This window comes from Amblyomma mixtum, chromosome 2 (assembly GCF_055824585.1).
Source record: "Amblyomma mixtum isolate Tamu chromosome 2, ASM5582458v1, whole genome shotgun sequence".
NCBI classification, from domain to species: Eukaryota; Metazoa; Arthropoda; class Arachnida; order Ixodida; family Ixodidae; genus Amblyomma; species Amblyomma mixtum.
The window spans coordinates 204201076-204223348 of NC_143013.1; the positions used below are offsets into that span (position 1 = coordinate 204201076).

A 22273-nucleotide genomic window follows, 5' to 3' on the forward strand; every position below is an offset into this window, starting at 1 on the left:
CGCTCCAAAGCTCCTCAGCTAATTGAATGCACAGTCACGGGTAGTGAGCGCGCAAGAAACTGCCGCACAAAGTACGCAAGTGTGTCCTGAAGTTGGAGGTGCACTGCACAGCGTCCAAGAAAACATATTTCACTTTGGTTTCACGTGAACGGCTTATCTGTTTGTCGGCGCCAATATCGCAAGCTTTTTTCTGAAACAGCAAATTGGAGTTGAGCAGCCATGTCGCTGTTCCCTTCCGCGAACTCTCTTTCTTCATCAAAACCACTGCAAATGGTCTCCGCATGGCACTATTCATTTCTAGCAAGGAATTACTCCAAGGTCGAACGAAACATCATACGAAACCAACACTCGAGTGCTTAAAAAATTGAAAGCAATCCCGTGTGGTTGTCGATACGACTTAGGCTAACTGTTCGTGAGAAGTCACGCCACATGTTAGCACAGTATAACTTACATCGAGCTAAAGACCGCTATATAAAACGGGCGGCGACTTTAGTTTCCTTTTCAAAAGAAAAAATCTCGATTTACTTACCGGTTTATAAAGTAAATTGTAATTCTTACACTGAACCTCCTGCATGCCGCGGCGAAGCATAATATTATGATTTTAATTTATTGTATGTGTATGGATACTTCTAAGCCGGTTTGATGCCCGTCCACCCGCCAAATTATCTGCATTCCGTGATTTTCAGGATGCAGGAGTAAATTTTCACAGGTTCTCTTTTCTCCTCGCACCAGGGGTGCCCCGCCAGAGACGGTTGGTTTAACTCTCAAGACTGAAACTTGATCTTCGCACCGGAGGTGCCCCTTCAGAGACGGTCTCAAGATGTGTTGACACGCAGGGATAAAAAGCGGAATAACTGAAGATTTATATACAGATATTTACAGCATATGCAAGATAAGGCACTGGAGATATATTAAGCAGTACAAGGACAAACAACAAAGAGATGGAACTGGCTAACACTAGGGGAGGCCCCTACTCGGCATAGCCGAAGATGCATAGCATCTCACCTTAGCGCAGAACCTCGCTTCCGACTCCGGGACCCGGTTTTAAAGCCCTAAAGGCCCGGCCCACATCCCGTAGCTTCCAATCATGTTGCGGTCCTAACATCATTGGTTCATCCAGGGCATAGCCAGCCCTCCAGCTTCCGTAAGGTAGAGCACTCTCTCCACCACAAAATAAAAACAAACACAAATAGACATTCGTGCCAGCACGTGCGCGAATCGGTACCGCGGAGCGGGGTGCACACCCGTACTTCTTGGCGCATTCGCGAGCCGCCGCGTTCCAAATAGGAGACGCTTCGCTTTGAGCGCCCCCAGCCGCGTTCCGATGACCCCGCGTACACTACCGATCCCTTACACGCCCTTCCCAAGATTCTACAAAGGGCTCAAATGCCACTTTTAGAATTGTAGCAAAGGGATCGGTACGGGTCACAAAACCACCCTTTGGGTGACATGCCGCAGCTACACCAGCACTGGCACCAACAAAACCAAAAACAAAAAATGCACACGGGCACCTACACAACATTACGCAAAATGCACACTTAAATACACTTAGTGGCATGCCTGTCGTGCGCCGTAACACAGCGTCCAAGTTGGTGCGTTCCACCCAGTTCACCACCTCTAAGAACACACTCATCCTCGCGAATGGGCACACATGCGCAAAGACACTTGCAACCGGAGCGTTCATTGGCACTCATATAGGGTCCGTAAGCGGGCACGTGAGCCTCCTTGGTCGCACCGAGCGTCCCTGCGCGCGTTCGAGCCACCCCGCGTCTCAACAGGATGAACACCTAATGGCCACTATACTCATTAGGTTGGTGCCACAGCGGGGCAAGAACTCAACTGCTGGTGCCCTCCAGGATCAAACACGCCATGATCCTCGATTGGTGGAAATATTTGACCATGTGACGCCCATAAGGGCACGCTCTCCTCGGCGCGCCTGTACGGACGGCGTGCTGCGTAAGGAGCATAGCCCTTGCCCCGTCTAACCATACCAATGCGGCCGGTCTCGCTACGCTTGATTCGGCGACCTGCAGCACGGAACGTAATGTTCCGCGTACCGGCTTTCAACATGAAAGCCGCGCACCTGCCTCCTGGCACTTCGCCTCGCTTAGAGCCATTTGCCCCGTTCCTGCTCAGGTAAACACTGACGTTGCCCTTCCCTGCTTGATAGGCATTTGCCGGCTTCGTGGCATCGTCTAACTCCGAGGCTCCATGAGCTCCCTCGCAGTCACTTGACTCGAGCTTGCCTTGCGGCAAGTCGCCACTCATTTCCGGGTCCTCAAATGACCTGGCCGGACACACACTGGTTGCGTTGGACAACTGCGCGGCGCTCTGCCCGGTCGGCCCAGCGGGCCCACCTCCGCTATCTGCCTCGGATGAAGGGCTCTTGCCACCAGTAACGCTACGGGGCACTTCATGCCCTATGGCCGACACAGTGTGTGTTTGCAGCAACGCGAGATTTTCACCTGTTACTAGCTCCGTGTCAGAGGTCACAATCTTAGTCATAGAGCCTGCAGGAATTCCACCGCTGTCCTGTTTGTTATCGGACACCTTGGTCTCAATTTGCCCTATATCATGAGAATTGGGCTGCTCCTGTTCTTTGCTAGCCGCCCGCGGTGGCGGAAAGGCTGTGATATTTCCGCGTCCTTCAGGAATCCTGTTTTCACTTCCTGAACCTTTTGCGGCCTTTCCTAACAAAGATGCGTTCCCGCATACCGACTGATTGATTGCTTTCAGCGTCCTGACTGCTGTTTCCCTGATCTGTGCACGACATGCATAAGGCTTTACCTTCCAGCACAGGTGGCCTCACCTCTCGGGACTCGGAGCAGTTCCCCCTGGCTAGTTGACTAGCTCTCCTAGACTCCTTTCGCTCAGCGAGCTCCAGCGCTAGCTGCTGGCGCTTTCCTTCTAATACCTACAAGACGCACTTAACATCTTGAGGTTTTTCCTCGAACGGCGGCGCCTTTCCTCCATTCACTTTTGCAAGTTCAGCCTGAAAGTACGCTAAGCGCGCCTTCGCTAATTCCACTTGGTACCTCACATCGAGTGAGGGCCGGCATGGAGAACCCTCCATACCGCCGTCTGTACCCCTCAACTGTCCTACCGGCTCGAACACATGCACAGACACGCTAACAATGCGACGAAGGAAACTCACAGTTTCGATGCGTCGATCCGCATTGCCAGCTCCTTGGCGTCGCAGTCCACCGCCACTTTCACCGGACGCTGCGATGAACTGCCGTACGCCGCTGGTCCTGTGCCCGCTGTCGTCACTTCCTGCGACTCGCCGTGACCGTCGAGTTGTCAACGCGTTTTTATCCTTGACCGGACGCAGTCTCGCGTCGCTGGACTACTGTCGTGGTCCTTGCCGCTCTCTCTCCCTGCAGGTCCTTTCTCGAACGCTGCCGTTGCCTGATCGTCGCCTTTCTCCTTGCCTTCAGTCTTCTTCCTGCGCCGTCTTCCGATGGCCGCAGGATCCTGTCGACTGCGCCAGTAAATTTTCACAGGTTCTCTTTTCTCCTCGCACCAGGGGTGCCCCGCCAGAGACGGTTGGTTTAACTCTCAAGACTGAAACTTGATCTTCGCACCAGAGGTGCCCCGTCAGAGACGGTCTCAAGATGTGTTGACACGCAGGGATAAAAAGGGGAATAACTGAAGATTTATATACAGATATTTACAGCATATGCAAGATAAGGCACTGGAGATATATTAAGCAGTACAAGGACAAACAACAAAAAGATGGAACTGGCTAACACTAGGGGAGGCCCCTACTCGGCATAGCCGATGATGCATAGCATCTCACCTTAGCGCAGAACCTCGCTTCCGGCTCCGGCACCCGGTTTTAAAGCCCTAAAGGCCCGGCCCACATTCCGTAACTTCCAATCATGTTGCGGTCTTAACATCATTGGTTCATCCAGGGCATAGCCAGCCCTCCAGATTCCGTAAGGTAGAGCACTCTCTCCACCACAAAATAAAAACAAACACAAATAGACATTCCTGCCAGCACGTGCGCGAATCGGTACCGCGGGGCGGGTTGGACACCCGTACATCTTGGCGCGTTCGCGAGCCGCCGCGTTCCAAATAGGAGACGCTTCGCTTTGAGCGCCCCCAGCCGCGTTCCGATGACCCCGCGTACACTACCGATCCCTTACAGCAGGAACGAACTTTTTTTAATACGTAAGTTATTCTTTTAGATTTCTGCAATGCAACGACCGCTAGTGACGAAATACTGAGAGTACTTAATTTTTAACAATCGTATTTATTGCTTGGCATTTACAAGTTCAAAAATTAAAATATTTTTACTCTGACTCCTCAGCGCCCGGTAACCAGAGACAAGCCGGAAAAATGTACGCCATGATGTGGGCCATGCTCTCCACGTTGCGCGGCGCCGCCGCTCAACTCTGGCTGATACTACGAGGCTGGAGGCGGGATCCACGCCCTCCGCCCGGAACGAGCCTTCCACCCATGCCACCGGCTCATTCTATCCGGGGTCATGTGGAGATTTACCGAAATGACTTCCACCGCAGGAAAGCTATAGAGTGGAGCCAACACTACGGTCCCGTTTTCAGGTACTTCCTTGAGCCTATGCCACAAGCGATGCTATATCTTTTTGCAGAAGAAGCGCTGACGTCCTTTCATGTCTCCATTTTCCAGTTATTTCCATTTAGGCACTGCCGCGCTTGCGCATGCTTTCCACCGGCGTAAACCCGTTTTTTTAACCGTGTGCCTTACAAGAGACGAAAAAAAACGTGCTTGGCATTACAGTGAATTGCCATGGTGCAGTTCTGATCGGCAAAGAAAGAGTGCGCATATGTCGCTATGATTAATCCTGCGTACCTAGGCAACGTAACCACCCTTCAGAGAACAACGCTACACGTCGGCGTGGCAGTCTTCCGCACCTGCAGAGTTAGTCTTCTGAAAGCATTTCCATTTAATTACTGTAAGGTAGATCCACTGGCCCGCGATGCTAATCTGAAGTGGTAACAATTTTCTCTCTCCAATAAAAATTTCGTAACGCTTCAATCGATAGTTCCGCGATTTCCAGAAGGAAAGCATCGTTCTGGAGACAACGCACGAGCGAAAGCTTTAAACAATGAAGATGGTGCAAGTCGTGCACTGAAACAGGCTTGTGGCTGTGCACTACGGAGAAAAACAAAAACTGATTTCGGAGGCCACGCATTGGGCCGTATTTCGCATTCACAGGACCTCCGGACACAAAACCTCATAAAAGCTAGACGTCTTCCATCAACCGGAATCTTTTTTCTTATTTTTAAGAGAAGTGCAACGAAGTCATTCGTGGTCACTACAAACACAGTAGCAGCTTAGCCCTTAGCTGCTTATGGGTTTGTTACGTAAGGACAAGGCTTTCAGTGGAAATGGTAAATTTTCTTTAAACCAACTTGACGGTTTTTACTTATGATTTTGTTGATATTGTCCACAATTAAACGTGCATGTTCGTTTTTCATGCTGCTTAGTTTTGTAAGCAAATAACTAACACACACATATAACTAATGTTTGAATATTCATGCGGATATGCGTTCTCGTTAGTTTCTTCTTCAGTCCCTTTTAGATCATATGTTTTCATTCTTGTGTATTAGTTTCCTTTATTACACCCAAAAACGTTTCCCATAAAATAAATTAACTGCAGCGAACGATAGTGGGAATGCAACTGCTAGGTCATTTGGGCTAATGACTTTCTGATAATGGGGTGCGGGATTTCATCAAACAAGGAAAGTTAATTGTTTGTTCCTGTATGTCAAAACTCAACACGTACAATTATAAACTCTCCATTTCCATTAAAAACTGCGCTATTATCTTAACACTTTCCGTCATTTCGCAATTCTCACCAGGATTAAAAACTTATCGCTGGCAGTTTTCTCCCGGACTTGGGAGTACTATGTGATAATATATGTATGCGCAAAAGGCTAGTAAAATACTACTGTGTCTATCCACTCACTTTCTGAAACCGTTCATTTAGCGGGTGCGAGTGTACTGCTTTCTTACGTAATGAAGTTTTTTATGCTGAAATCATGCCACGCGCACCATTTCGTTGCACATCATTTTTTTTATATGTCCAGCACTATCAGGTCATGGCACTATACAGCTGCGGACCCTGCAGCAACGTGTCTCTTTTCCCGCTACCACCTGTGAATTCTCGCAACCACATGAACTTCCAGGTTGAAGGTGGACTTCACAGATGTGGTGGTGCTGAACGCTATAGACAGCATTAGAAAGTTCGGCGCCAGAAGTGAAGTACTGGATCGCTTTGATGGAGCGCGCACGGGAAGTGACTTTTACGCGGGTGAGTATCGTAGCTATGGATGCTAGGAATGAAACCTTAAGTGAGCCTTTAGTGGCACGAATGTCATTTCAATATATACTTTTACCATTGCAATCGAGCTGTTAATGCGATATGCGGGGTTTGAAGGCGAAAAAGAAACTTCTCTCATTGAATGCAATTTTCGGCGTTAATGTACTCTAGCACAACATGCACTCGTGCAAAGTTTCATTCCTCTGCCCCGCTTCGAAAAAGCTGAAACGCCAGAATTGAAGAGTGAGTGAACTTCACAAAAAAGCCTATAGCTTTCAAAAAATTTTCTATCTTTGCCTTTTGGCCACCGTAGCGTGTTTGGAGCAAATGGGTTTTAACGTTTCCCCAACTCTGAACGAATTTTAGGAAATAAAAATGGCTTTCTTTTTGTTCATATAGGGTCTTTAATTGGTACGCGCCACCTGTTCTTGTTTTTTTTTTGCACTTACGCTTCTAAAGTTCGGCGTCCTCTGGCCCTAGACACCGGGGACACTTCATGGCCACGGCGTTAGCCAGTTAGTCATGTTCGAAAGCCGGATCTCCAGGCTACGTTGACGCTGCGGCCAAAGGTGCTGTCACTTAAGGATCCGATCGCGTCGGGCTGTGTTAGAGCAACTCACTTAAGGACCGGCTGTGTCCATGCTCTTCACTCTGCACTCTGTTCATGTTGCCTTGGCAGGGTGGTGCTAGAGAAAGGTTGCTGACGCGTCTGCCGCGTCGAATTGAGTTGGGGGAGGTTGGTGTGGGGTAGAGGTGCATAGATGGGTCTTTGCTCCCATACACCACTTCAGCCATTTGTGGAGTGTCACAACTATTTCTTTCAGAGCAAATCTACCGCACAATATACTTCGCTTTACTAGCTTTAAGCTTGCTGTCTATGTTACATTAAATCGTTACTATCAATACACTAAAAAACGGTGGTGGCCAAGCGTTTGTAGTAATCACAGTGGATATTGCCCTGTAATAAAGAGTAACGGCACTACGTTATCGCTAAGCACAGCCGTAGAAATACAACACAAGTGAGCTAAATAAATTATGAGCAGACAGATCATTTAAAATTGGACTACAAAAAAGTGGTGGCCTCCTATGCAGACCGCCACAGCGGTGTGTAGACAGGCAGCTCTCAGAAACGTGCAGCTTTCCTGGACATCCCGAACAAGCGCCACCAATCGATAACCAATAGACAACCGCACCTCAATAAAAGGAAATATTTTGATTTGCAATCGAGGGCTAACTACACTGTGGAGTGAGATAGCGAGCTAAGCTGTTGATACTGTTAATCTACGCGTCCTAAGCGCTGCATAATAAGACGTGATATCTTTGGTGCGGCCGCAGTGACTAATTGTGCCTCTTACTCGAAACAAATAGAGTGCACAAAATATTCAAAATTTTCATGGTAGAAACCCCCAGTCACTGATTTCGCCGATAGATTAATCGGGCCTGGTGTGTGTGCCTATATATTACATATAACCGCCGCGCTGGCTCAGGGGTTATGGGGTTTGGGAGCTGACTCGAGAGTCCCGAGCTCAATCCCAGCCGCGGTGCTAGCATTTAAATAGAGACGATACGCTAGCCGCCCGTGTGCTGTGCGATGTCAGTGCACGTTGAACAACTCCAGGCGGTCGAAGTTGTCTGCAGATTTCCACTACGGCGTCCCTCACAGCCTGAGCAGTTCTGGGCGTTAATCCCCATAAAACCTTGAATCATAAATACCAGTCAGTAGAACGTTAAGTTGCGCGAGTTGGTATAGGTTCATGGTTGAAAAACAGCGCACAAAAGACTAGAGACAAGAGTAAAGGCAACGACAGGACAAGCGCTGAACTCACAACTAAGGCTTTATTGCGGAAACCTGGGTATAAGGAAGGCATAATACATGAAAACCAAAATTAAACAAACAAAACTAGGGCAATGATAAAACTAGCGTGTGCCCAAAGCCCAAAATCTGCCAAGAAACGTGATCTCGTTATCACTAAAGGAACCGAGGGTTTGCTAACGCAGCCCCGTTGCTTCGTTGCGATGAAGTATGCTTCTGCTACTTCCCGCGTGGTTTGGTCTCTGTGAGTATACAACACCTTTGCTTGACTTAACAAAGCAGTGCACTTTTTCTTCTTGTTTTTCATCACTGCGCACCCCTTACAATGAGTAACAAGATAAGATTGGTCATTGCCTTTATCTAAATTGTTATTGTGTTCTTGTAAACGCTTGTTCAAGCAACGGCCGCGGGAAGTAGCACAAGCTTACTTCATCGCAACGGACCAACGGGGCTGCGTTAGCAAACCTTCGGTTGCTTTAAGTGATAACGAGATCACGTTTCTTGGCAGATTTTGGGCTTCGGCGCACGCTAGCTTTATCATTGCCCTAGTTTTGTTTGTTCAATTTTGGTTTTCATGTATTATGCCTTCCTTATATATCCAGGTTTTCGCAATAACACCTTAGTTGTGAGTTCAGCGCTTGTCCTGTCGTTGCCTTTACTCTTGTCTCTAGTCTTCTGTGTGCTGTTTCTCAACCATGATACCTGTCAGGCTTTGATAACGTCACACGGTCACGTGACCTAGATGGCAGGTGTACCACCTGTTTTTCCGCTCACAACATTGCCCACGACGCCGGACTATCTGCAGAACTGGAGCCGTCGCTGGTAGAACGAAAGAGCACTGTGTCGTGTACTATCGGAGACAAAAGTTTGCGGGACGTGAATTCTTAGACAAACGTTTATTGCAGCTCCACCTCGCTGCCCAGTCGCCTGATATTGTTACTAGAGGAAGGGGCATTTAGGCATTTAATACCTTCATACAATACAAGGTGAATTGGTAGCGAGGTGAAGCTCCAATAAACGTTTGTCCAAGAACTTGCGTCCCGAAAACTTTTGCCCACGATAGTATCTACTGGGCTTCATACATGCTCTTCAAACACACCGAATGGACCTGATATAACACTTTAGTCACGCAGCAGTAGCATAAATAAACGAGCATAACCACGACAACCAATGCAAAACAATGGCCACACAGCGATAGCGCATCTAATTCGCATTTGGCCTTACCACGCGTACCGACCGTCATTTTTTTTTTCTTCAGCGCCCCACACCACATGGTGAGAACCGCACGCACAAGTCGCATTTGTACAGACTTTATAGGCTTCAGCATCACCATCAGCAGCAGCCTAACTACTCCCACTGAAAGGCAAAGGCCTGTCTCATACGTCCCTAATTCCCGGTGTCCTGTGTCAACCGCGGCCCCACAACAATATTCTCTCAAACTTGAAACTTCTTAATCTCATCCGCCCACCTAACTCTGCGCCGCCACTTCCTGCTCATGAGTTTTTCTCGGAATCCAGTTCGTTGCTCTTAATGGCCAGCGAGTATCTTCCTTTCAGATTATATGCCCTGCCAAGCCCATTTATTTCTTCATATCGACTAGGATGTCATGCACGTGCGTTTACTTCCTGACCCTCTGTCACTTTTTCCTGTCTCTTAACGTTATACCAGTCATTTGCCGACCCATCGTCCTTTTCGTTGGCCTCCACGTTCCAACCCCATAGCTGAATATCGGTATGATGCAGGGCTTGCAGACAGCAAAATGAGGAAGCGCACATAAGGAAGTTCTTGAGGAATGTTTGATCGCGTCATTTAGGCTTACATCATCGTGTGGTCACTCCGGCCTCCCACTCGCGGGTCACTTGGCAAGCCCGGAGTTCAGAATCAGAGGGGCGCAGGTGCTTTTGCGCCTCCCCGTTGACGCCCCGGATCCATCGGCTCTGTCGCGGTGCTTATTGTAGCTCGGCTCGCCTTCCCCGAGCGAGAAAGACAGCACAGGAACTGCTGGATGCCCGGCGCAATAATTTTATTCCAGAATTCTCAAGCCATTCTTGTCCGGCAGCCGGTCCATGTTTCAGCACTGCTGCCTTTGTCGCATCGTGTTTGTTCCTTATTAAGCCGATGACTTAGTGATTTGAGCATCCGGTTCGCATACGGGAGGTTTGGCGTCCATCGCCCAGTGCCGCCGGGTAAAGATCTGTGTCACTACCAGTAAAAGCTTCCCCAGCCTGTCACTCGACTTAATCGAGGTCAAATGCTTGTGAACTGGTGCTTTTATCATGCCTTGAATAGCTGAAAATAACTTGGACCAAGTCAATCTTTTGGCCACACCTGCCCTTGCATCACCAAATTGACCGCCATCATTTTTTTTTTTTTTGCTATTCGAGATGTTTGCCATTAGGCATAACCACTGTCATTCTAACAGCTACAGAAAACAAGGGCCCGCTCTCTGAGCTTGCATCAGTCGCATACTTACATATGTTCGACCAAGGCTGAGAATATTGTTCATAATAGTCTTTATTGACGCTTTTATGGACGGTTACAACGTATCTTTCATAGTATAAGAGCGCGGAAAACGAGAACAAAAAAAAAGAACACGAGGGCTGACTTTCAATTAAATTTTATTACACACTTCCACACCTTGCATACATGTGTACGCTTTGCAGGTATAAATGTATGCAAGCGTGTAATAAACTTCAACGTATAGTCGGCGCTCGCGGCTGTTGTAAAACTGTATTGCCAGCGGAGTGACCTGAATCCTCCCCCGCTTACACGCCGGCCGCTATCCCTTGGGCGCTCGTGGTGCCCGGATTTTTGTTTTTCGTCGTTTTCCACACTGTTAACCAACTTGCCCAGCTTTTTCTCCTCCTACCTCTCATGTATCATCCGCAGTAGGAGTGTGGCATTTAACAGTAACCTCCAAGTGTGAAAGTGCAATTGCATCCGCGCATGGACCTCTTAAACAGTTCCATGGGTATGAGGTTATTGTAGCGAGAGCTACACTACCCCAGCCGCTTTGCGAGGTCAGCACGGCTGCGCGCTGAGCCATGGCACCACGGGCAACTCGTCGCGCCGAACAAGCGATGGAGTTCGTTCGTAAAATTGAAAATTGTTTTTTGAGGAAAGGGAACGCGCAGTAACTGTCTCGCATATTTCTTTGGACACCCTACCCGCGTCATAGAGGAAGGGATAAACAGTGGGATCAAAAAAATGGTTTATGGTTTATGAGGGTTTAACGCCCCAAAGCGTCTCAGGTTAAGAGGGACGCCGTTGAGAAGAGCTCCGGAAAATTCGACCACCTGGGGTTCTTTAACATGCACTCAGAACGCACAGCACACGGGCCTCTAGAATTTAGCCTCCATCGAAATTCTAGCCTCCAGCCTCGTCAGTTGTGCGCATGCGCGAATTGTCCTCAGAGATGCTGTAGGTATATATATCATAATGATAGGGAGCCATTGATAGAAATGGGCAGCTCGGAGGAAGCTACGGTTCTTCGTAGGAACGAAGGCAAGAGGCGGCGGCGAGCCGAGGAGACCGAGGAAGAGCGCGCTAAGCGTCATGATAAGCGACGTAAGGACAACGCGGCTAGACGGGCCCGCTTAGCCAGCGACAATGCACACAAGGCGACAGATGACGATAAATTGATTTCTGCGTCTCTGAAAGAAGCTAGACTATTGCTACTCTATCATGTTTAACCAGAGCTAAACCACAGTATTTTTTTAGTCTGTACTAAGCAACTTTCTAGCACAGTGTCATGAAAACAGCTGTTTGCATCCGACAGGTCTAGGGACCCTTAACGGAGATGTCTGGAAGGCAAACAGAAACTTTTGTTGGAGCATGCTGCATGACATCAAATCTCCGAGCTCTTCGACAGAACAACTCCTGGCGGTAAGCTAACTAAAGAACGCTAACTAAAGACAAGCTAACTGAAGACAACAGCGCTTGTAGTGCCGCCTTCTTTTCTGCCGTCTTTGGCGCTTCTTTAATTATGAACCTTCATCAACAAGCCTAGTTCGCCACACCTGTGCACTTTATCTCTTCAACGTCGGGCCCTTTGTGGTTCCTTGTTTTTCCGGCTCATTGTAATCCTACATTTTGCAAAAAAAAACAGCACTTGTGTTGACTCCTCCTTTTATCACGTCTTTCGCGCTGTTTTAAGTATGAACCTTCATTAACTAAAGAAAATTGCATATCCTCTTGCCTTCGAGATTAATTGGACGAAAACTGCATAACCCTCTCGCCTTCGAGATCAATTGCAAGCTCGTAAAGCCGTTCCTCCGAATGCTGTGCCATCCGAGACGGTAGCTGAGGTCACTGGAAGCTTTCGAGAGAAATGGCGGGCTCGTGCTTTCAAGGTGGCTTCTTCGCTTGTGAATTCAGCGACCATCTCCGCTAAACTGCGGGTAAAACCACCGAAAAGTTCCTTTTTAGCACCACGCATCAAAAGCTCCACCTTCTTCTCCTCCGTCATGTCAGGACGTTGTCACGGCTGAGTGCGAGACGCCCCGCCAAGAAAGGAAAAGAAGATAGAAAGTATGGCACGCAGCGGACGAAGCTGACGTAGCCGCTGGGAAGGAGAAAAGCAGACGGTGCAAAGTGCGCACGTTTGCGCGGAAGCAATAATCGTTTGCACGGAGACCGAAGAAAGAAGAGAATCAGACGGCGTGGGCGCGCAGCTCCGGGGACCGCAAGTGCGTGTCAATACACGGCCGCGAAGATACATGGGCGCAACCCACCCGCGGGGCGAGGAGGTCGGTATGCCACGGCGTCCCCTCCGTGCGGCCGCCCCGAGGGTAGACAAAGGGACTCGAGTTTTGACGCCGGTGAAGGAAACACGCTTTGAGGTTGCCCTCCCAGGCCGACGCATCCCGGCAACGATCCGGACCGTCGAGACGCCCCTTCGGCTACGCACCGCAGTCCCCGGCGAGGTCTCCTCTAGCGACATTCCTCATCAACCTTAAGTACCGATTGGACTGTTTTCATTATCCTCCGTTCGATTGATACATGGACTCAAAAGACTCTAATTAGAACTATTTGACGTTGTTTTGAAAACCACCTGCGTGTGGGAATTCTGCCTGATTTTTGCATATTCATCTGTGTTATGTAACCTCTGCTTTTTAGTTTCGTAGTTGCTGTTGATTGTTGTAGTAAACATTGTTTTTGGAGACGTACACCTCTCTGGTTTTTGACTCACGTCCTAGACAGACAGTGACAGACGTACACGTCGAAAAATGCGCTTCATGCATTCTACGTACACGGTCACTGTCTCATTCGGGTGCGGAGCTCTGACCGTAGAACTGCTGAGCTCTTTCTTTATGATGATGCTTGTGAATGCACTCCTGCTTGAATGATTGTCACATCACCAGAGAAGCTTCGTGGTATTCGAACCAGTTTCATGAATGGTATTTCATTCGTCATGACATGCTTATAATGCATCAGTTCTGTAAATATAGGGACAGAGTACGGGCGAGGAGGAATAATCTCCACCCTCGACGCAAACTCGAGAATGAGGGCAAGGGACCGTATAATACTCCGCACAGTTAGGGTTGGGGGTATTCCTTTTTGAATTTGTGGTGTTGATCAATGGCGATTATTAGTGAATAGTTTATCTCCTAAAAGTAATTGATTAGAATAGCAGAACAAACAACCACATGATGTCGGTGGGATCCAAACCCACGACCTCCGAATACGCGTCTTGTGCTCTACCAACTGAGCTGCGGCGACGGCTGTCAGATCTTTTGCTTGCAGGGGTATTTAAATATATGTGTGACCTGACCTAGAGACTGCTGGCGGGAATGCCAACCCACGACCTCTGAATTTCGCAACCGGTGCTCTACTAACTGAGCTAACGGCTCTCCAATCTGCTTTCGGAGGTATTTCTGTTGCATGCAAACAGCGCCACCCTCTCTCGCCGCTCTGTGTGTGCGTGCGTGAGTGCGTGTGTGCTTGTGTGTGTGTGCGTGCGGTCTGTGGTCTGTGCGTGTGTGTGTGTGTCTGTGTGTGTGGTCTGTGTGTCTCCACGCGCGCGTGTGCATGTGTGTGTGTGTGTTTGTATGTGTGTGTGTGCGTGTCTGTGTGCGAGTCTGTGTGCGTGTGGTCTTTGTGTGTGTGTGCATGTCTGTGCGTGCGGTCTTTGTGTGTGCGCGTGTGTGTGCGTGTGTGTGGGGGGGGGCGGCAGCCTGCTGGGTCGCACCCAAATCAAGCAAGTCTGGGTTAAGCCCACCGTTGGCAGCGCCTACTTAAAATGGCAGTGGTACATTGCTTGACGGCTGCGCACCACTACGCAAGCAGTTACAGGAACACTCCCAGTGACCTACAAAATGAAGAGAATGACCAATTCCGCATATATGTACATTAACCCATTAACGCTATCCGAACTGCCAAACGTGAACACTGGGCCTTTTGCGCCAGAACCGAAGGGAACGCAGAACTGATAGCGCTCCTAAATCACAATCTGCCTATTCAAATCAGGCATAATTTTTTCTCCTTCCTGCAATCTATTATCCATCACTTATAATATAATAATATACTATGAATTGAGCACTGACCTTCACTAAATTAAGCAAAAAGAAAACATTCCGCTATATGTCTTCCTCCTTTAGGTGACTGTGACAGAAGCCAGCAGCCACAGAAACCAAGGGGCACTTCGTCTACCATAGCGAGCCTCTCGCTACCCTGCCCTTATCTGCCCTAAAAGGGTCAGGATAATTAGAGATTGAGATTAACGTTTCAAGTTCTTGCCAGTCGGGGCTGTGTGCCAATGGTTGCGAGGCGCCTGCAAATCGCGCCGTGTTGCTTTGTGCTTAGCTTATTGGTAGATGTTACGTAAAATTATTCTCTTGTTTTTTTTAATAAACAGCGCGAATGAAGACGAGCACAAAAGACAAGGAAACGGACGACACAGCGCTGACACAGTTCCATTGTCTTTTGTGCTCATCTTCGTTCGCGCTGTTTATTCAAGATGCTTAACCAGCTAGCCCGCCTCAACGTGTTAACGCTCTTGTTTTTCTCTTCTTCAGGTGCAATTTCGCCGCTTTGAACAAACGATACGAGAAGCTAATGGGGAGCCGGTGTCCATGTATCGGCCAATCCTAGCCTGTGCTGCCAAGAACGCAGCGTCCCTCTACTTCGGCTCGGAGCTTCCTGATGAAGCCGATGTGGGGCAGCGCATGACTGCCCTGCTCACCAAGTTGGGCGCAGTTTTGTTCGAAGCACAACTTTTAATGTTTTTGTCGCGCCCAGTACGGCGCATGCTTGAATGCCTCCCATTCACTCGGAGTGGGAGGATGTGCAAAGCTGGTAAGGAATTGGACGACTTCACGCAGTAAGTACGCAACATTTTCATTATCAGTCATGTTTGCTTCTTATTGCTAGCAGCTCTATAAGGAGCTACTTTTGAAGACACAAGAGACCCAAAGCCTAATGCCTTGTACGATGTCTTTAAAGCTCCGTAGTCATCAACATATCAGATGTAGACTCTTCTTCTTGAACTTGTTCTTCTGCGCTTCCGTTTTTTATTGAGCAGAGAACAGTAATAAAATAATTCTGAATTAACAGGTGTTCTGACAGGTCGTAACCATTACATAAAAAAGTTCCTTTCGCCTGATATTGAAACCTCATCTCGACGCCACTCGGCAAATATAATCATTTATAATACGTTAGGCCATTTCGGTGTAATCCATTAAGGGAACCAAATAAGCGAAAGGAGGGTGCAAACTTCCATAAGGCAATTTCGGGGTATTGGCATAAAGGACTTGTTTCTCTATGAGAATTCCGAAATATATAAAGCACAATGCAATCAGAAGTCAGGGACGATGAAGGATTTTTATTCTGCAGAGCATTGCAGAGTCTCCGGGGTTCAGTTCAGTGAATTTCGAGGGCGGGGAGTATGGAATTTCAGTTACATAAAAAGAATCTTTATCTTTGCCTTTGGGCACTCAAGCACATTGTCATGACGGAATGGATGGTGTTATTCTAATTCTCCGGGTTTTTTTCCTGATCATTTCTCAAAGGTTTTACAAAACCTAAAAATATATGTGCTTTTCAAGGCGTTGAACTCCAGAAGTTCGAGGCGGGCGGCACTTCCAAACAGTGATAAAAAAGCGTTCATCCAGATCTCTGGAATCTGCATAATCCCTCGCTCATTTTGGATTGCAATAAAAGTTTGCCGACTGTTCTGAATATTAGAGTCATTTTGTCGGATCCTGAGGCCAATTCCTTGCCCTGAGTGATTGCGGTTTTCATCAGTGTTCATCAAATGAAGCCCAACACAGAGAACTTGCAGGAGTCTCAGCTTTTTTCATTCATATGTTAACTGTATAAGTGTTTACGCAGTGTTCCCAATTCCCGCATAAACATTGCGGAACTTTGAATACTCTTTATTTGATTAAAAAAACTTTTGAGGATATTCTGAAAACTGTCACGGCAGAATTAAAACAAACCACTTCATGACCTTTCGTGGTATTCAGGTGCAGTTATTTCTAAAATTTTTTCACGCGCTACATCTATAGTAGGACTGCGACCTTCCTTAACGCTTCTGCATTTGGTTTTCCTGGCTTCCGCTCACATAACCACGAACTATTTTATAATTTGAATGGTCACGTGGTCTACGGCTGGCCATCTTCTGGTCTATAAACTAAACATAAATAACACGAAAATTGCTGAAAAGCTTTAGACAAGTGCATACCTCTCGTGGTATGAATAGTGGGGAGTAGTAAATTTCTTAACATTTGTTGACGGGCGTGACGTTGCAATGTGCTAATAAGCTTACGCTGAAAGCTGAGCACAATATTGGCAGTGCTCTGCGACGCTTGCCCGCGATGCATGCTGGATGTTCACCCACTCCCCATGTTGTTAAGGGCGCACTTCGTACCAAAACTTTTACAGTGACAGTGCGACGCACATGCGTGCACGAATCCAGGTGCAAGTTAAAAACAATAAAGGCATCCATATTTTCAAACGCGTAAACTTTGTACAAGCTGTGCAATAAAAAGGTAACCAGTTCTTTTATAGGATACTGAAGAATACTGGATCCGATTATTGTTCTGGGGAAACACTGACTCTGGCTCTCAGGCAGCTCTATTAGCAATATTATAATTCATTATAAGCAAAAAATACTTTTCATGCTGAGCATAAGGAATCCAGAGCTATTTTGGCACCTTCTTCAAAGACAAGTGAATGAACAGTACAAACAACACATAATTCTTTTATGCGCTCTGGCTGAAAGCGAAATCGAAACTAGATATTTTCAATTCCGAAAGCCAAGCTGCCGTACAGAAGTGTGTCGAGTAGATGGGTACTACTATGCAAATTTAACGATTTTTTCCCAAGGGAGCAGATCGAGATCTCCAAGCAAAGAACGGACCAAGGCAACCAATTTATTCAAACCTACATCGAGAAGATAGAGAAGAGAAAACAGGATGAGAATCCTCATTTTCAGCGTGAGTTGCCAGCAGTTTTCTTCCTGTGTCCTCAGTATTTTCTAAACGAACTCCTGCTACTACTACAAGGACACGGCACGAGATCGAAGACAGGTACGACGAACACATGGTAACAAATTAGGTGTTCGCTTTCTGACTGCAGGGGTGAACTATTCCCGTGTTAACATTGTTTTCCTTGGAAAGAGAGACTCCCGCTGAGAGTCAGCCACGTTTTATTCGCATTCGTTCTGCAGACCGCTTTCTTGTGGGCATCGCTAAGGACATCATCATGGGCGGCTCGTTCACTACGGCCACCAGGTTGCAGTGGCATTTCCTGAACCTGGCCGCTCACGCCGACACTATACAGGCCAGAATTCAGCGGGAAATCGACACTGCAGTCGGTCCACACAGGACGCCCACGTGGGAGGACCGAAAGCGAATGCCTTTCACGCTGGCCTGCGTCTGGGAAATGGACAGATGGAAGACAGCAGCGCCGCTTGGAGTCGCCAGACAGTAAGCCTGTAGTAGGATGAAAAAAAAAAAAAAAATTCAGGTGCTGGTACTCTGTCGTTGCTCGTATACTTTAATACGAAGTGCTTAGAAATTCTGGTGGCGCAATCGCCATCTTTTTATTTCTTAGTTAGAATGATATTAGGTTACAAAAATGGCCTGCTAAACAACAAGCCGTTAGCCCCTTACGGGGTTCCTAGTACGTGGAACCACAGTAGCAATCTGAGCCATATTATAACAGGATTAAGAAACGCATAGTTGATCAACGACGTGCACATAGATGAGAAAGGTATTGTGAATTCCGAAAAAGAGTGTCACCTCGGATCATTTTCCCAGAACAAAAGCTCAATTATGCAGCCGAATTTGCAATTTCATGAGGCATTTCACATCCTATGATCAGGTTGTATGAACGAAGCTCTTTTAGATCACTCAGCCGGAAGACTTTACAGATTGCACATCGCATACGCAAGGGGGCGGAACATATAACTTCTAAATGTAATAGTGAAAGACTGACATAGTAACTGGCACATTCAATAAGCTAGTCAATTAATTTCACCTTGCTATAAAATTCTGGATACCCAAACAGATTCCCCGAGAGATTCGCATTAGATTTCAAAGGCAGCTAGGGATACTTATAATTTTTCATTTGTACGAGTAATAAATTAGGCCTCAGAAGTTAATAAAAGCTTTCAACCGGTATGTAACTCGTTGCCTCGGTAGTAAGCGATGGCATAGTAGTAGGCAGGTGCAATGTCTGAGAGAAATTTACATATTGCCACCTAGTATTGCCAGGTGGCGCATACGAAGTAGGGCGACGACGACGAAGTAGGGCTCGCGCCGTGTGGAGTCTGTCGCTGTTGTTGCCCCAGCTTGCCTGGCCTTCCCTTTCGTGCCTGCTAATAAAGCCCCCCTTCGTCAGCAAGTACGTTACAGTCTGGTGGAGGTGCTGGGTAAGATCCCTGTATATGTCTAATACTCCTCCGCATACCCTGGGCTCCAGTCCTTCGCTGGTGGAGACCCCTGTGCACCGTGCTAGCCGGAGAAACCAAGGCCTACCTCCCGAACACGGGCTTTTGGAGTCTGCAAGAGCACCCACCCATCGACCTGTTATGCCAGCTGCAGCCTACTATACCTTGCAGAATCCGCGACTGCCCAAACCATTCCATGCAGTCAGCTCGAAGACGTCTAAGACTGGCTGGTCGAGTTTGAACGCGTGGCCTCGTTCAACCAGTGGGACGACGCAGCCAAGCTTCGAAACGTCTTCTTTAGCCTGGAGGATGGGGCACGTACGTGGTACGAGAACCGAGAAGATGCGCTAACATCATGGCATGAGTTCCGCCGACGCCTGCTGGAGACCTACACCAGCACGGATCGCCGAGAACGGGCTGAACGGGCTTTGCAGTCTCGCATTCAAATGCCGAATGAGTCTGTAGCCATGTACGTGGAGGATATGACTCGGCTCTTCCGGCGAGCTGACCCGGCCATGCCCGAAGAGAAAAAGGTGCGCCAACTCATGCGCGGCGTCAAAGAACAGCTCTTTGCAGGCCTCGTGCGCAGCCCACCATCGACCGTCGCTGCATTCCTTGCCGAGGCCGCGACGATGGAAAAGGTTCTTCAACAACGTTCTGCGACTTACAACCGGCCCGTGCATGCTGCTACAGTCACCGAATCGTTTGCCACCGCCAGGAGCCACCCTGACGATTTGCGCGAACTGATTCGCACCATCGTGCGTGAAGAGGTCCTCAAGTTTTGCAGCCCTTCGCAGTCTGCACTTGGTTCGATTTCCGCTCTTGTTCGCGAGGAGGTGCAACAGGCGTTCAGGGGTCCTACCGTCGAAACACCACCTCTGCCGGGAGACTACAGCCGCCCCACCTATGCCGAAGTTGCGAGACGCCCGGCTGCAGCTTCGCCACCGCCGATTCCAGTAACGCCTCCTGCACCGCTGCCCCCAGTTCCACCAGTCCCGTATTTCGACGATCGCCGAGTGCACTTGCGGAAGGCCGATGTCTGGCGCACACCTGACAACCGGCCACTCTGCTTTCACTGCGGAGAACCAGGCCATCTCTACCGCAATTGCTCTTATCGACGCCTCGGTCTGCAGGGCTTTCGAGCCGATTTGCCCAGACCCCGGTTTGGCCACCGGCCTCCAGCCATTGAAGACTTCCTCGCGGAACAGCAACTTTCAGCCCGTGCGCCGCATCAGCCGCGCTCATCTTCTCCGCGGCGCTCTTCCCCGAACCCGCACAGCTCCCCGCGAGCAGTACAGGGTCGCTCGCCGAGCCCTCGCCGGGAAAACTGAGACCAGCGACCTTCGGGGGCGAGGTCGCTGGGAGTCGCTGCGCTGAAGACCTCCCGCCGCCGCCGCTACGCTCCGACCGTGAACAGATAGTACCGTCATCTGACCAAAACAGCTGCGTTTCCTTGGACATACCTGTTCTTCTCGACGGTCACAGAGTCAGTGCATTAGTGGACACCGGGGCCGACTATTCAATTATCAGTGATAAATTGGCGACTCTTCTAAAAAAAGTCCTTACGCCTTGTTCTGTAGTGCATCTCCGTACTGCCGGTGGTCATCTCGTTACTCCAAAGGGTATTTGCACGGCTCGCGTTCAGATTCAGGGATCTACGTTCGTCGTCAGTTGTGTAGTTCTGTGCAATTGCTCCCGCGATCTCATTATCGGCATTGACTTTCTGCGGGAGTATGGTGCTGTCATCGACCTCCGCCGACGAATCATCACCTTTTCAACCAGTAACGCGACCCACCTCGCCGACTCTTGCCACCGCAGTGCCACCCTTCGTGTTTCTGCAGACAGTGTCACGTTGCCGCCACGGAGCAGTGTTTTGGTTGACGTCACTTGCAACGACTTGCATGACGCAGAAGCAGTCGCCGAGGCTAACCGTTCACTCCTGCTTACTCAAGGCATCTGCGCCGCTCGCAGTCTACTGACGCTTCGTGGTGGCCGGTCTGCGGTCCTGGTCACTAATTTTTCTAATGAGTACCGGCACCTTTTTGCAGGAACGGCTATCGCTTCTGCCGAACCTGTTACCGATATTCCCGTTTGTGTTGCGTCCGCGGCAGCCGGCACTGACGAACCTTCCCTTGAAAACGTCGACATAAACTGCCACCTGTCTCGGGAGCAACGCCTGGCTTTGGAACAGCTGCTGAAGGAATACAAGTCGTGCTTCGCTTCCTCCTCGAAGGTTCGTCAAACACCCATCACGCAGCACCGCATCATCACCTATGACGACGCTCGCCCTATACGACAGCAGCCTTATCGTGTTTCTGCTAAAGAACGGGCGGTTATCCAAACTCAGGTTCAGGAAATACTTGACGACGGCGTTGTTCAACCTTCCCAAAGCCCGTGGTCTTCACCTGTAGTCCTTGTTAAGAAGAAGGACGGCACTCTCCGGTTTTGTGTCGACTATCGCAAACTGAACAGTGTGACCAAAAAGGACGTCTACCCGTTGCCGCGCATTGACGACTCGCTGGATAGATTACGGCGCGCTAAGTACTTCTCATCCATTGACTTAAAGAGCGGCTATTGGCAAATTGAAGTAGACGAACGGGACCGCGAAAAAACCGCCTTTGTGACTCCAGATGGCCTCTATGAATTTAAAGTGCTTCCTTTCGGTTTGTGCTCCGCCCCGGCTACGTTCCAACGGATGATGGACACCGTCCTCACAGGCCTCAAGTGGCAAAGCTGTCTTGTTTACTTGGACGACGTCGTAGTTTTTTCGGAAACGTTTGACCAACATCTCCAGCGCCTGCGGGCTGTCCTCGAAGCCCTCCGCTCGGCAGACCTTACCCTGAAGCCCCAGAAGTGTCATTTCGGTTCCAAAGAGCTCAAATTTCTGGGTCACGTTGTGAGCGCTGAGGGAGTGCGGCCGGACCCCGAAAAGACTGCCGCCGTCGCACGTTTTCCCGTTCCGACCGACAAGAAAGCTGTCCAGCGCTTCCTGGGTCTCTGTGCGTATTATCGGCGCTTTATTGCGGACTTTTCCACGATTGCTGAGCCGTTGACCCGCCTCACAAGGAATACCACCTCCTTTGTCTGGACCACTGAGCAACAGACCGCTTTCTCTACGCTCCGCCAGCGCCTTCAGGCACCTCCCGTTCTTGCGCACTTCGACGAAGATGCCGATACCGAGGTCCACACCGACGCCAGTAACATCGGTCTTGGCGCGGTCCTTGTTCAACACCAAGAGGGCCTTGAGAGGGTTATCGCC

General features: G+C 48.9%; 1 pseudogene; it reads left to right on the top strand.

The window, feature by feature from the left end:
• The first annotated feature begins 4353 nt into the window (after positions 1-4353).
• LOC149362299 (vitamin D 25-hydroxylase-like) overlaps positions 4354-22273 on the top strand; it is a 34670-nt pseudogene continuing 16750 nt past the window's right edge.